Source organism: Sus scrofa, chromosome Y (genome assembly GCF_054392235.1).
Source record: "Sus scrofa isolate SSC_HxYL_T2T_F1_AM1 chromosome Y, Sscrofa_HxYL_maternal_Yorkshire_Landrace_v2.0, whole genome shotgun sequence".
NCBI lineage: Eukaryota > Metazoa > Chordata > Mammalia > Artiodactyla > Suidae > Sus > Sus scrofa.
Window position 1 is genome coordinate 26,863,881 of NC_139402.1, and position 14,329 is coordinate 26,878,209.

Sequence of the window (14,329 nt, forward strand, 5' to 3'; positions counted from 1 at the left end):
ATTCCAGAGTTTCCTTCAGTGGAAAACCCTCCTCCCATGGAAAAGGATGCTCATGTGTTGTTCTTCCTCCATCGGCCATTGTGTTCCTGTTCAGGCTGCGTGGGGAGTGGGTCTTGTTCAATCCCATATTTTCTTTCCACATGAGATTGTAGACTGTGTCTTCCTGGGAAGCAGTCCGTGAACCACCGTGTTGAGCCTGACGCACGTGCAGGGGAAGAGATATCCTTCTGTAGAGAGCAGGTGGGCACAGAGGAGGTGGAGTTGCCTTCCATCTGAGAAGGTCAGGCCCAATGGTTGCCATGGCAATGGCATGAGGCCCACCAAGCCTTGTGACACCACTGACCCTCTCTGAGAAGTGAGGCAAGTGATGGGCTCAAAGTGAGAATCTGTCACCATCACGACTCAATTGTTGTACATCGGGCAGCCCGAGCTCATGATCTGGAGGTATGTGGATACAAAATTAAAGGATGATCCATTGGATGTATTGGACAATTGGAGGATATGTATTTATTCCAGGATTCCTCTCAGGGCCACCATTCTCATCAGGCTCCTGAGTAAATATATATCCCCTGCTCAGGCTTGCTTTTGTATTATGATATATCTGAAATGGACCAGTGAGCTTATCACTTCCACTCTTTTCCAACAGGGGATAAAAGACTCCTAAGGATGACCGGGATGATCAATCTCATTCCAGACCTCAAAAAATGAAAATAGGCCCCTCTGCCTTCAGACAAGGACGAGGCCCTCAATATCAACCCTGAGGAAAAATTTGAATGGGGAAAGGACAATTCCCTGCATCTGAACATCAACTTCAGTAGATGAAATCACACACTAGCTATCCACAGTATCAAATTTCCGAGAATGAAGCTGTGAGATGTCTGCTGGGTATTTCACAGGTTGATAAGTATAAGTCCTGTCTAATGGGGTGCTGGATGGAAGTGGGGTGACTAGTTCCACTGCTGGCTTGTTTGTGGCGTACACAATTGTCAAGAATTTCAGGAGTCTCTCTTCTCCTCCGTGAGCCGTGTGGTGAGGGCTATATGGGCAGGTCTTGAGGTTTCCCTCTTGGACGAGAGGGGCCTCTGGCCTGCCAATTGAGGGTCTAGAGAAGGAGGAGGATGCTCCCAATTGGAGACTGGTTTTAGGGGACCGAATCCTTGAACTCTCTCCCATTGTCATTCAGACCCTGCTGAAGGATGCTCAGACCCCTTCTTAGATGCCAATTCACTGAGACATGGAGAGTCAGAGACTTCATTTCCTAATTCTCCTTAGAACGAATCGAGAGATCCACCTCACCAGCAACTTCAGAGACCTCAACACACACGTGGGTTGTGCTACAGATAAGTGAATTCTCACTAGGTCCCGTATGTGTAGGTGGTTGAAAAGATGTTGATCTCGGAGTCAAATATGTGATCATGTAGAACGCAGTACAAATGGGATGGTTATCTGTCAGTGTGAAGGGCTGACAATGGTAAGATAGTGGTACACTGTGTAAGGTGGAATATCTCCATACAAATAGAGAAATTATTTCAGGAAAAATTCTTTTATATTTGATCGGAGTTTGGAAGACTGTTGGAAAATCTTGGTGAAAGAATTTGACTGCTCTCCTGGCTGAGATATGCCAAACTGGACCAGCACAGATCACATTGGATGAGGAGGATTCGAGAGAATATGAAGGAGGAAGAAGCCGAGCGAGAGAGTGAGAGAGAGAGATAGAGAGAAAGAGAGAGAGATGAGATTTGGATACAAGCTACAATCCAGGGCACAATGTCATTCCCAAGCCCTTGTCTGTGTTTCCGGGGTCTATTAGACACAAAGGCTATATCAGGACTCTTGCGTTAGATTTTCACTCGTTCTTGGCCTGTCTCTAGACATATGTCGGTTGCAAGCAGTCCTCCGTGCTGGGCACCCATGCCTTCCCAAAGGACACGCGGTGTGGGTCAAGGTAAATGACACCCTCTATTTTCCCTAAGCGGAAAAGGCCCTTCCTATTGAATTGGCAGCTCAGAGGGTGTTTTTCCTCAGTCGTTCCTTGATTTCATTGTACAGGGGACTTTGGTTAGGGTGTTTGGAATGATATCGATTCTCTCCAAAAGAGATTCTCTCCTGTGTATTCGTGTCAGGCAGCGACTGAGAAAGCACTTGACCCTGAAGTGCCGCACATGTTCTCAGAGATCCATCATGAGAGAGAAAATTGGGTTCCCCAGTGTGTGGAGTTGCCTTCCTTCTGAACGGTGCAGTGCCAGAGGTGGCCATGGCACTGATATGATGCCCATGGAGCCTTGTGACCACACAACCTCTCTGTGAGAAAAGTGGTGTGTGATGGGCCATATGTGGGACATTCTCAACCTTAAACCTTGAGAGTTCAATGATGGCCACCAGGAGCTCTTGCTCTGGAGGAATGTCGAAGTTGATGGAAAGGAGGATCCATCAGATGGGTGCTCCTCTTGGATGAACACTATTATCTCCATCTGTAGAGCCATAGACACCACTCTCATCAGGCTCCCAAGCTCAATGTGGATTCTAGAGGCTTGGTGTTTGAGCATGTGATATCTCAAGGGCATCAGTGGGCAGAATACCTCAAGGGAGTTCCTAAATATGAAGAACGAATTCAGCTTCTTGGCCATTTGAAACAAGACATCCCACGGCACAAACAAGGAAACCATGCCCCAATGCTCTCCACCAAGCAGGAGTCCCTGGATGTAACCCCTGAAGCAGACATTCCCAATGGGGCCACTTCAGCTCCACACTTCGGAATCCATATTTCCATAGCCGAAGCCACAGGGGAGCCCTCCAAACAGAGGCCTTTTAACCGAGATGTAGCCGGTCTATTTCAGGTGCCTTTTCCACAGGTGGATAAGAACAAGCCCTCCCTCTCATTTTGGGCGTATGGGGAGTGTGGTGCCTGGGGCCAGTGCCAGTGTGTTTGTTGTGTCTACAATCATAAGGAAGGAAAGGTGGGTCGATTGTCTGATCTTGCAGGAGCCCTGTGATGATGCCTGCAGTTTGAGGGTATTGAAAGTTCCCTCCTGGAAGGGAGTGGGCTCTGTTCCTGACCATCCTGAGGCTAGAGAATGAGGAGGTCTATTCCATAGAGACTGGTTTCGGTTGACAGACATCCTGCACTCTGGGCTCTGGTTGGCCAGCCCACTGGCCAAGGCTGCTCAGACCATTGTTTGGGTGCCCAATCATTGAGACCTGAAGAGTCATAGACTGCATATTCTATATCCCCTAAGAACGAGTCCAGAGATCCAAACCAGAGCAAATCCACAATACCTCATGGACCAGGTAGGGAATGCTTCAGATCAGCAATTTCTTGGTAGAGCACTCATGTGATCAATGTTTCAAGAGTGTTGTTGTCTGAGTCCAATATGGGACCCTAGAGACCGAAGTACATATGAAGTGGTCAGCGTGTCCAGAGGAAGAGCTGAATGTGGGAAGTGTTGTGGAAGGATGACCTAGTTGGGGTGTCTCCATACAGCACAGGGAATCTTTCTGGACCACTGGTTTTATATTTGACCAGACCTAGGATGACAAGGAGAAATGGCTGGGGGATCACTTGGACCATTCTCTCGGCTAATATATTACTTCCAATATCACCCTAGGTCAGCTTGTAGCAGGAGGATTCAAGAGAAATTGAAGGGGTGTAAAGGGGATAGTGAGAGTCCTAGAGAGAAGGAGATCAAAAGAAAGAGAGAGAGAGGAACAGGAGCTGTTGATTCAAGCAACCTTCATTGGCAGGATAGTTTCTCCAAGGACATGTCTTGGGTTAAGGTGGATAGCACACAAATGGGACAAAGCCGCACACTGGTACCAGAGTCTTCTCTCCTTCCTGGCCTGACTTCCAAAATGTGTCCATTCCAATCCCTGCTCCATACTGGAAGACAGGTTTGAAAGCCTTGCTGTGGTCCCTATAACTTCTCCAATGGCATGGTGTGGAAATCAGGTTAAAATATATTCCAGAGTTTCCTTCAGTGGAAAACCCTCCTCCCATGGAAAAGGATGCTCATGTGTTGTTCTTCCTCCATCGGCCATTGTGTTCCTGTTCAGGCTGCGTGGGGAGTGGGTCTTGTTCAATCCCATATTTTCTTTCCACATGAGATTGTAGACTGTGTCTTCCTGGGAAGCAGTCCGTGAACCACCGTGTTGAGCCTGACGCACGTGCAGGGGAAGAGATATCCTTCTGTAGAGAGCAGGTGGGCACAGAGGAGGTGGAGTTGCCTTCCATCTGAGAAGGTCAGGCCCAATGGTTGCCATGGCAATGGCATGAGGCCCACCAAGCCTTGTGACACCACTGACCCTCTCTGAGAAGTGAGGCAAGTGATGGGCTCAAAGTGAGAATCTGTCACCATCACGACTCAATTGTTGTACATCGGGCAGCCCGAGCTCATGATCTGGAGGTATGTGGATACAAAATTAAAGGATGATCCATTGGATGTATTGGACAATTGGAGGATATGTATTTATTCCAGGATTCCTCTCAGGGCCACCATTCTCATCAGGCTCCTGAGTAAATATATATCCCCTGCTCAGGCTTGCTTTTGTATTATGATATATCTGAAATGGACCAGTGAGCTTATCACTTCCACTCTTTTCCAACAGGGGATAAAAGACTCCTAAGGATGACCGGGATGATCAATCTCATTCCAGACCTCAAAAAATGAAAATAGGCCCCTCTGCCTTCAGACAAGGACGAGGCCCTCAATATCAACCCTGAGGAAAAATTTGAATGGGGAAAGGACAATTCCCTGCATCTGAACATCAACTTCAGTAGATGAAATCACACACTAGCTATCCACAGTATCAAATTTCCGAGAATGAAGCTGTGAGATGTCTGCTGGGTATTTCACAGGTTGATAAGTATAAGTCCTGTCTAATGGGGTGCTGGATGGAAGTGGGGTGACTAGTTCCACTGCTGGCTTGTTTGTGGCGTACACAATTGTCAAGAATTTCAGGAGTCTCTCTTCTCCTCCGTGAGCCGTGTGGTGAGGGCTATATGGGCAGGTCTTGAGGTTTCCCTCTTGGACGAGAGGGGCCTCTGGCCTGCCAATTGAGGGTCTAGAGAAGGAGGAGGATGCTCCCAATTGGAGACTGGTTTTAGGGGACCGAATCCTTGAACTCTCTCCCATTGTCATTCAGACCCTGCTGAAGGATGCTCAGACCCCTTCTTAGATGCCAATTCACTGAGACATGGAGAGTCAGAGACTTCATTTCCTAATTCTCCTTAGAACGAATCGAGAGATCCACCTCACCAGCAACTTCAGAGACCTCAACACACACGTGGGTTGTGCTACAGATAAGTGAATTCTCACTAGGTCCCGTATGTGTAGGTGGTTGAAAAGATGTTGATCTCGGAGTCAAATATGTGATCATGTAGAACGCAGTACAAATGGGATGGTTATCTGTCAGTGTGAAGGGCTGACAATGGTAAGATAGTGGTACACTGTGTAAGGTGGAATATCTCCATACAAATAGAGAAATTATTTCAGGAAAAATTCTTTTATATTTGATCGGAGTTTGGAAGACTGTTGGAAAATCTTGGTGAAAGAATTTGACTGCTCTCCTGGCTGAGATATGCCAAACTGGACCAGCACAGATCACATTGGATGAGGAGGATTCGAGAGAATATGAAGGAGGAAGAAGCCGAGCGAGAGAGTGAGAGAGAGAGATAGAGAGAAAGAGAGAGAGATGAGATTTGGATACAAGCTACAATCCAGGGCACAATGTCATTCCCAAGCCCTTGTCTGTGTTTCCGGGGTCTATTAGACACAAAGGCTATATCAGGACTCTTGCGTTAGATTTTCACTCGTTCTTGGCCTGTCTCTAGACATATGTCGGTTGCAAGCAGTCCTCCGTGCTGGGCACCCATGCCTTCCCAAAGGACACGCGGTGTGGGTCAAGGTAAATGACACCCTCTATTTTCCCTAAGCGGAAAAGGCCCTTCCTATTGAATTGGCAGCTCAGAGGGTGTTTTTCCTCAGTCGTTCCTTGATTTCATTGTACAGGGGACTTTGGTTAGGGTGTTTGGAATGATATCGATTCTCTCCAAAAGAGATTCTCTCCTGTGTATTCGTGTCAGGCAGCGACTGAGAAAGCACTTGACCCTGAAGTGCCGCACATGTTCTCAGAGATCCATCATGAGAGAGAAAATTGGGTTCCCCAGTGTGTGGAGTTGCCTTCCTTCTGAACGGTGCAGTGCCAGAGGTGGCCATGGCACTGATATGATGCCCATGGAGCCTTGTGACCACACAACCTCTCTGTGAGAAAAGTGGTGTGTGATGGGCCATATGTGGGACATTCTCAACCTTAAACCTTGAGAGTTCAATGATGGCCACCAGGAGCTCTTGCTCTGGAGGAATGTCGAAGTTGATGGAAAGGAGGATCCATCAGATGGGTGCTCCTCTTGGATGAACACTATTATCTCCATCTGTAGAGCCATAGACACCACTCTCATCAGGCTCCCAAGCTCAATGTGGATTCTAGAGGCTTGGTGTTTGAGCATGTGATATCTCAAGGGCATCAGTGGGCAGAATACCTCAAGGGAGTTCCTAAATATGAAGAACGAATTCAGCTTCTTGGCCATTTGAAACAAGACATCCCACGGCACAAACAAGGAAACCATGCCCCAATGCTCTCCACCAAGCAGGAGTCCCTGGATGTAACCCCTGAAGCAGACATTCCCAATGGGGCCACTTCAGCTCCACACTTCGGAATCCATATTTCCATAGCCGAAGCCACAGGGGAGCCCTCCAAACAGAGGCCTTTTAACCGAGATGTAGCCGGTCTATTTCAGGTGCCTTTTCCACAGGTGGATAAGAACAAGCCCTCCCTCTCATTTTGGGCGTATGGGGAGTGTGGTGCCTGGGGCCAGTGCCAGTGTGTTTGTTGTGTCTACAATCATAAGGAAGGAAAGGTGGGTCGATTGTCTGATCTTGCAGGAGCCCTGTGATGATGCCTGCAGTTTGAGGGTATTGAAAGTTCCCTCCTGGAAGGGAGTGGGCTCTGTTCCTGACCATCCTGAGGCTAGAGAATGAGGAGGTCTATTCCATAGAGACTGGTTTCGGTTGACAGACATCCTGCACTCTGGGCTCTGGTTGGCCAGCCCACTGGCCAAGGCTGCTCAGACCATTGTTTGGGTGCCCAATCATTGAGACCTGAAGAGTCATAGACTGCATATTCTATATCCCCTAAGAACGAGTCCAGAGATCCAAACCAGAGCAAATCCACAATACCTCATGGACCAGGTAGGGAATGCTTCAGATCAGCAATTTCTTGGTAGAGCACTCATGTGATCAATGTTTCAAGAGTGTTGTTGTCTGAGTCCAATATGGGACCCTAGAGACCGAAGTACATATGAAGTGGTCAGCGTGTCCAGAGGAAGAGCTGAATGTGGGAAGTGTTGTGGAAGGATGACCTAGTTGGGGTGTCTCCATACAGCACAGGGAATCTTTCTGGACCACTGGTTTTATATTTGACCAGACCTAGGATGACAAGGAGAAATGGCTGGGGGATCACTTGGACCATTCTCTCGGCTAATATATTACTTCCAATATCACCCTAGGTCAGCTTGTAGCAGGAGGATTCAAGAGAAATTGAAGGGGTGTAAAGGGGATAGTGAGAGTCCTAGAGAGAAGGAGATCAAAAGAAAGAGAGAGAGAGGAACAGGAGCTGTTGATTCAAGCAACCTTCATTGGCAGGATAGTTTCTCCAAGGACATGTCTTGGGTTAAGGTGGATAGCACACAAATGGGACAAAGCCGCACACTGGTACCAGAGTCTTCTCTCCTTCCTGGCCTGACTTCCAAAATGTGTCCATTCCAATCCCTGCTCCATACTGGAAGACAGGTTTGAAAGCCTTGCTGTGGTCCCTATAACTTCTCCAATGGCATGGTGTGGAAATCAGGTTAAAATATATTCCAGAGTTTCCTTCAGTGGAAAACCCTCCTCCCATGGAAAAGGATGCTCATGTGTTGTTCTTCCTCCATCGGCCATTGTGTTCCTGTTCAGGCTGCGTGGGGAGTGGGTCTTTTTCAATCCCATATTTTCTTTCCACATGAGATTGTAGACTGTGTCTTCCTGGGAAGCAGTCCGTGAACCACCGTGTTGAGCCTGACGCACGTGCAGGGGAAGAGATATCCTTCTGTAGAGAGCAGGTGGGCACAGAGGAGGTGGAGTTGCCTTCCATCTGAGAAGGTCAGGCCCAATGGTTGCCATGGCAATGGCATGATGCCCACCAAGCCTTGTGACACCACTGACCCTCTCTGAGAAGTGAGGCAAGTGATGGGCTCAAAGTGAGAATCTGTCACCATCACGACTCAATTGTTGTACATCGGGCAGCCCGAGCTCATGATCTGGAGGTATGTGGATACAAAATTAAAGGATGATCCATTGGATGTATTGGACAATTGGAGGATATGTATTTATTCCAGGATTCCTCTCAGGGCCACCATTCTCATCAGGCTCCTGAGTAAATATATATCCCCTGCTCAGGCTTGCTTTTGTATTATGATATATCTGAAATGGACCAGTGAGCTTATCACTTCCACTCTTTTCCAACAGGGGATAAAAGACTCCTAAGGATGACCGGGATGATCAATCTCATTCCAGACCTCAAAAAATGAAAATAGGCCCCTCTGCCTTCAGACAAGGACGAGGCCCTCAATATCAACCCTGAGGAAAAATTTGAATGGGGAAAGGACAATTCCCTGCATCTGAACATCAACTTCAGTAGATGAAATCACACACTAGCTATCCACAGTATCAAATTTCCGAGAATGAAGCTGTGAGATGTCTGCTGGGTATTTCACAGGTTGATAAGTATAAGTCCTGTCTAATGGGGTGCTGGATGGAAGTGGGGTGACTAGTTCCACTGCTGGCTTGTTTGTGGCGTACACAATTGTCAAGAATTTCAGGAGTCTCTCTTCTCCTCCGTGAGCCGTGTGGTGAGGGCTATATGGGCAGGTCTTGAGGTTTCCCTCTTGGACGAGAGGGGCCTCTGGCCTGCCAATTGAGGGTCTAGAGAAGGAGGAGGATGCTCCCAATTGGAGACTGGTTTTAGGGGACCGAATCCTTGAACTCTGTCCCATTGTCATTCAGACCCTGCTGAAGGATGCTCAGACCCCTTCTTAGATGCCAATTCACTGAGACATGGAGAGTCAGAGACTTCATTTCCTAATTCTCCTTAGAACGAATCGAGAGATCCACCTCACCAGCAACTTCAGAGACCTCAACACACACGTGGGTTGTGCTACAGATAAGTGAATTCTCACTAGGTCCCGTATGTGTAGGTGGTTGAAAAGATGTTGATCTCGGAGTCAAATATGTGATCATGTAGAACGCAGTACAAATGGGATGGTTATCTGTCAGTGTGAAGGGCTGACAATGGTAAGATAGTGGTACACTGTGTAAGGTGGAATATCTCCATACAAATAGAGAAATTATTTCAGGAAAAATTCTTTTATATTTGATAGGAGTTTGGAAGACTGTTGGAAAATCTTGGTGAAAGAATTTGACTGCTCTCCTGGCTGAGATATGCCAAACTGGACCAGCACAGATCACATTGGATGAGGAGGATTCGAGAGAATATGAAGGAGGAAGAAGCCGAGCGAGAGAGTGAGAGAGAGAGATAGAGAGAAAGAGAGAGAGATGAGATTTGGATACAAGCTACAATCCAGGGCACAATGTCATTCCCAAGCCCTTGTCTGTGTTTCCGGGGTCTATTAGACACAAAGGCTATATCAGGACTCTTGCGTTAGATTTTCACTCGTTCTTGGCCTGTCTCTAGACATATGTCGGTTGCAAGCAGTCCTCCGTGCTGGGCACCCATGCCTTCCCAAAGGACACGCGGTGTGGGTCAAGGTAAATGACACCCTCTATTTTCCCTAAGCGGAAAAGGCCCTTCCTATTGAATTGGCAGCTCAGAGGGTGTTTTTCCTCAGTCGTTCCTTGATTTCATTGTACAGGGGACTTTGGTTAGGGTGTTTGGAATGATATCGATTCTCTCCAAAAGAGATTCTCTCCTGTGTATTCGTGTCAGGCAGCGACTGAGAAAGCACTTGACCCTGAAGTGCCGCACATGTTCTCAGAGATCCATCATGAGAGAGAAAATTGGGTTCCCCAGTGTGTGGAGTTGCCTTCCTTCTGAACGGTGCAGTGCCAGAGGTGGCCATGGCACTGATATGATGCCCATGGAGCCTTGTGACCACACAACCTCTCTGTGAGAAAAGTGGTGTGTGATGGGCCATATGTGGGACATTCTCAACCTTAAACCTTGAGAGTTCAATGATGGCCACCAGGAGCTCTTGCTCTGGAGGAATGTCGAAGTTGATGGAAAGGAGGATCCATCAGATGGGTGCTCCTCTTGGATGAACACTATTATCTCCATCTGTAGAGCCATAGACACCACTCTCATCAGGCTCCCAAGCTCAATGTGGATTCTAGAGGCTTGGTGTTTGAGCATGTGATATCTCAAGGGCATCAGTGGGCAGAATACCTCAAGGGAGTTCCTAAATATGAAGAACGAATTCAGCTTCTTGGCCATTTGAAACAAGACATCCCACGGCACAAACAAGGAAACCATGCCCCAATGCTCTCCACCAAGCAGGAGTCCCTGGATGTAACCCCTGAAGCAGACATTCCCAATGGGGCCACTTCAGCTCCACACTTCGGAATCCATATTTCCATAGCCGAAGCCACAGGGGAGCCCTCCAAACAGAGGCCTTTTAACCGAGATGTAGCCGGTCTATTTCAGGTGCCTTTTCCACAGGTGGATAAGAACAAGCCCTCCCTCTCATTTTGGGCGTATGGGGAGTGTGGTGCCTGGGGCCAGTGCCAGTGTGTTTGTTGTGTCTACAATCATAAGGAAGGAAAGGTGGGTCGATTGTCTGATCTTGCAGGAGCCCTGTGATGATGCCTGCAGTTTGAGGGTATTGAAAGTTCCCTCCTGGAAGGGAGTGGGCTCTGTTCCTGACCATCCTGAGGCTAGAGAATGAGGAGGTCTATTCCATAGAGACTGGTTTCGGTTGACAGACATCCTGCACTCTGGGCTCTGGTTGGCCAGCCCACTGGCCAAGGCTGCTCAGACCATTGTTTGGGTGCCCAATCATTGAGACCTGAAGAGTCATAGACTGCATATTCTATATCCCCTAAGAACGAGTCCAGAGATCCAAACCAGAGCAAATCCACAATACCTCATGGACCAGGTAGGGAATGCTTCAGATCAGCAATTTCTTGGTAGAGCACTCATGTGATCAATGTTTCAAGAGTGTTGTTGTCTGAGTCCAATATGGGACCCTAGAGACCGAAGTACATATGAAGTGGTCAGCGTGTCCAGAGGAAGAGCTGAATGTGGGAAGTGTTGTGGAAGGATGACCTAGTTGGTGTGTCTCCATACAGCACAGGGAATCTTTCTGGACCACTGGTTTTATATTTGACCAGACCTAGGATGACAAGGAGAAATGGCTGGGGGATCACTTGGACCATTCTCTCGGCTAATATATTACTTCCAATATCACCCTAGGTCAGCTTGTAGCAGGAGGATTCAAGAGAAATTGAAGGGGTGTAAAGGGGATAGTGAGAGTCCTAGAGAGAAGGAGATCAAAAGAAAGAGAGAGAGAGGAACAGGAGCTGTTGATTCAAGCAACCTTCATTGGCAGGATAGTTTCTCCAAGGACATGTCTTGGGTTAAGGTGGATAGCACACAAATGGGACAAAGCCGCACACTGGTACCAGAGTCTTCTCTCCTTCCTGGCCTGACTTCCAAAATGTGTCCATTCCAATCCCTGCTCCATACTGGAAGACAGGTTTGAAAGCCTTGCTGTGGTCCCTATAACTTCTCCAATGGCATGGTGTGGAAATCAGGTTAAAATATATTCCAGAGTTTCCTTCAGTGGAAAACCCTCCTCCCATGGAAAAGGATGCTCATGTGTTGTTCTTCCTCCATCGGCCATTGTGTTCCTGTTCAGGCTGCGTGGGGAGTGGGTCTTGTTCAATCCCATATTTTCTTTCCACATGAGATTGTAGACTGTGTCTTCCTGGGAAGCAGTCCGTGAACAACCGTGTTGAGCCTGACGCACGTGCAGGGGAAGAGATATCCTTCTGTAGAGAGCAGGTGGGCACAGAGGAGGTGGAGTTGCCTTCCATCTGAGAAGGTCAGGCCCAATGGTTGCCATGGCAATGGCATGAGGCCCACCAAGCCTTGTGACACCACTGACCCTCTCTGAGAAGTGAGGCAAGTGATGGGCTCAAAGTGAGAATCTGTCACCATCACGACTCAATTGTTGTACATCGGGCAGCCCGAGCTCATGATCTGGAGGTATGTGGATACAAAATTAAAGGATGATCCATTGGATGTATTGGACAATTGGAGGATATGTATTTATTCCAGGATTCCTCTCAGGGCCACCATTCTCATCAGGCTCCTGAGTAAATATATATCCCCTGCTCAGGCTTGCTTTTGTATTATGATATATCTGAAATGGACCAGTGAGCTTATCACTTCCACTCTTTTCCAACAGGGGATAAAAGACTCCTAAGGATGACCGGGATGATCAATCTCATTCCAGACCTCAAAAAATGAAAATAGGCCCCTCTGCCTTCAGACAAGGACGAGGCCCTCAATATCAACCCTGAGGAAAAATTTGAATGGGGAAAGGACAATTCCCTGCATCTGAACATCAACTTCAGTAGATGAAATCACACACTAGCTATCCACAGTATCAAATTTCCGAGAATGAAGCTGTGAGATGTCTGCTGGGTATTTCACAGGTTGATAAGTATAAGTCCTGTCTAATGGGGTGCTGGATGGAAGTGGGGTGACTAGTTCCACTGCTGGCTTGTTTGTGGCGTACACAATTGTCAAGAATTTCAGGAGTCTCTCTTCTCCTCCGTGAGCCGTGTGGTGAGGGCTATATGGGCAGGTCTTGAGGTTTCCCTCTTGGACGAGAGGGGCCTCTGGCCTGCCAATTGAGGGTCTAGAGAAGGAGGAGGATGCTCCCAATTGGAGACTGGTTTTAGGGGACCGAATCCTTGAACTCTGTCCCATTGTCATTCAGACCCTGCTGAAGGATGCTCAGACCCCTTCTTAGATGCCAATTCACTGAGACATGGAGAGTCAGAGACTTCATTTCCTAATTCTCCTTAGAACGAATCGAGAGATCCACCTCACCAGCAACTTCAGAGACCTCAACACACACGTGGGTTGTGCTACAGATAAGTGAATTCTCACTAGGTCCCGTATGTGTAGGTGGTTGAAAAGATGTTGATCTCGGAGTCAAATATGTGATCATGTAGAACGCAGTACAAATGGGATGGTTATCTGTCAGTGTGAAGGGCTGACAATGGTAAGATAGTGGTACACTGTGTAAGGTGGAATATCTCCATACAAATAGAGAAATTATTTCAGGAAAAATTCTTTTATATTTGATCGGAGTTTGGAAGACTGTTGGAAAATCTTGGTGAAAGAATTTGACTGCTCTCCTGGCTGAGATATGCCAAACTGGACCAGCACAGATCACATTGGATGAGGAGGATTCGAGAGAATATGAAGGAGGAAGAAGCCGAGCGAGAGAGTGAGAGAGAGAGATAGAGAGAAAGAGAGAGAGATGAGATTTGGATACAAGCTACAATCCAGGGCACAATGTCATTCCCAAGCCCTTGTCTGTGTTTCCGGGGTCTATTAGACACAAAGGCTATATCAGGACTCTTGCGTTAGATTTTCACTCGTTCTTGGCCTGTCTCTAGACATATGTCGGTTGCAAGCAGTCCTCCGTGCTGGGCACCCATGCCTTCCCAAAGGACACGAGGTGTGGGTCAAGGTAAATGACACCCTCTATTTTCCCTAAGCGGAAAAGGCCCTTCCTATTGAATTGGCAGCTCAGAGGGTGTTTTTCCTCAGTCGTTCCTTGATTTCATTGTACAGGGGACTTTGGTTAGGGTGTTTGGAATGATATCGATTCTCTCCAAAAGAGATTCTCTCCTGTGTATTCGTGTCAGGCAGCGACTGAGAAAGCACTTGACCCTGAAGTGCCGCACATGTTCTCAGAGATCCATCATGAGAGAGAAAATTGGGTTCCCCAGTGTGTGGAGTTGCCTTCCTTCTGAACGGTGCAGTGCCAGAGGTGGCCATGGCACTGATATGATGCCCATGGAGCCTTGTGACCACACAACCTCTCTGTGAGAAAAGTGGTGTGTGATGGGCCATATGTGGGACATTCTCAACCTTAAACCTTGAGAGTTCAATGATGGCCACCAGGAGCTCTTGCTCTGGAGGAATGTCGAAGTTGATGGAAAGGAGGATCCATCAGATGGGTGGTCCTCTTGGATGAACACTA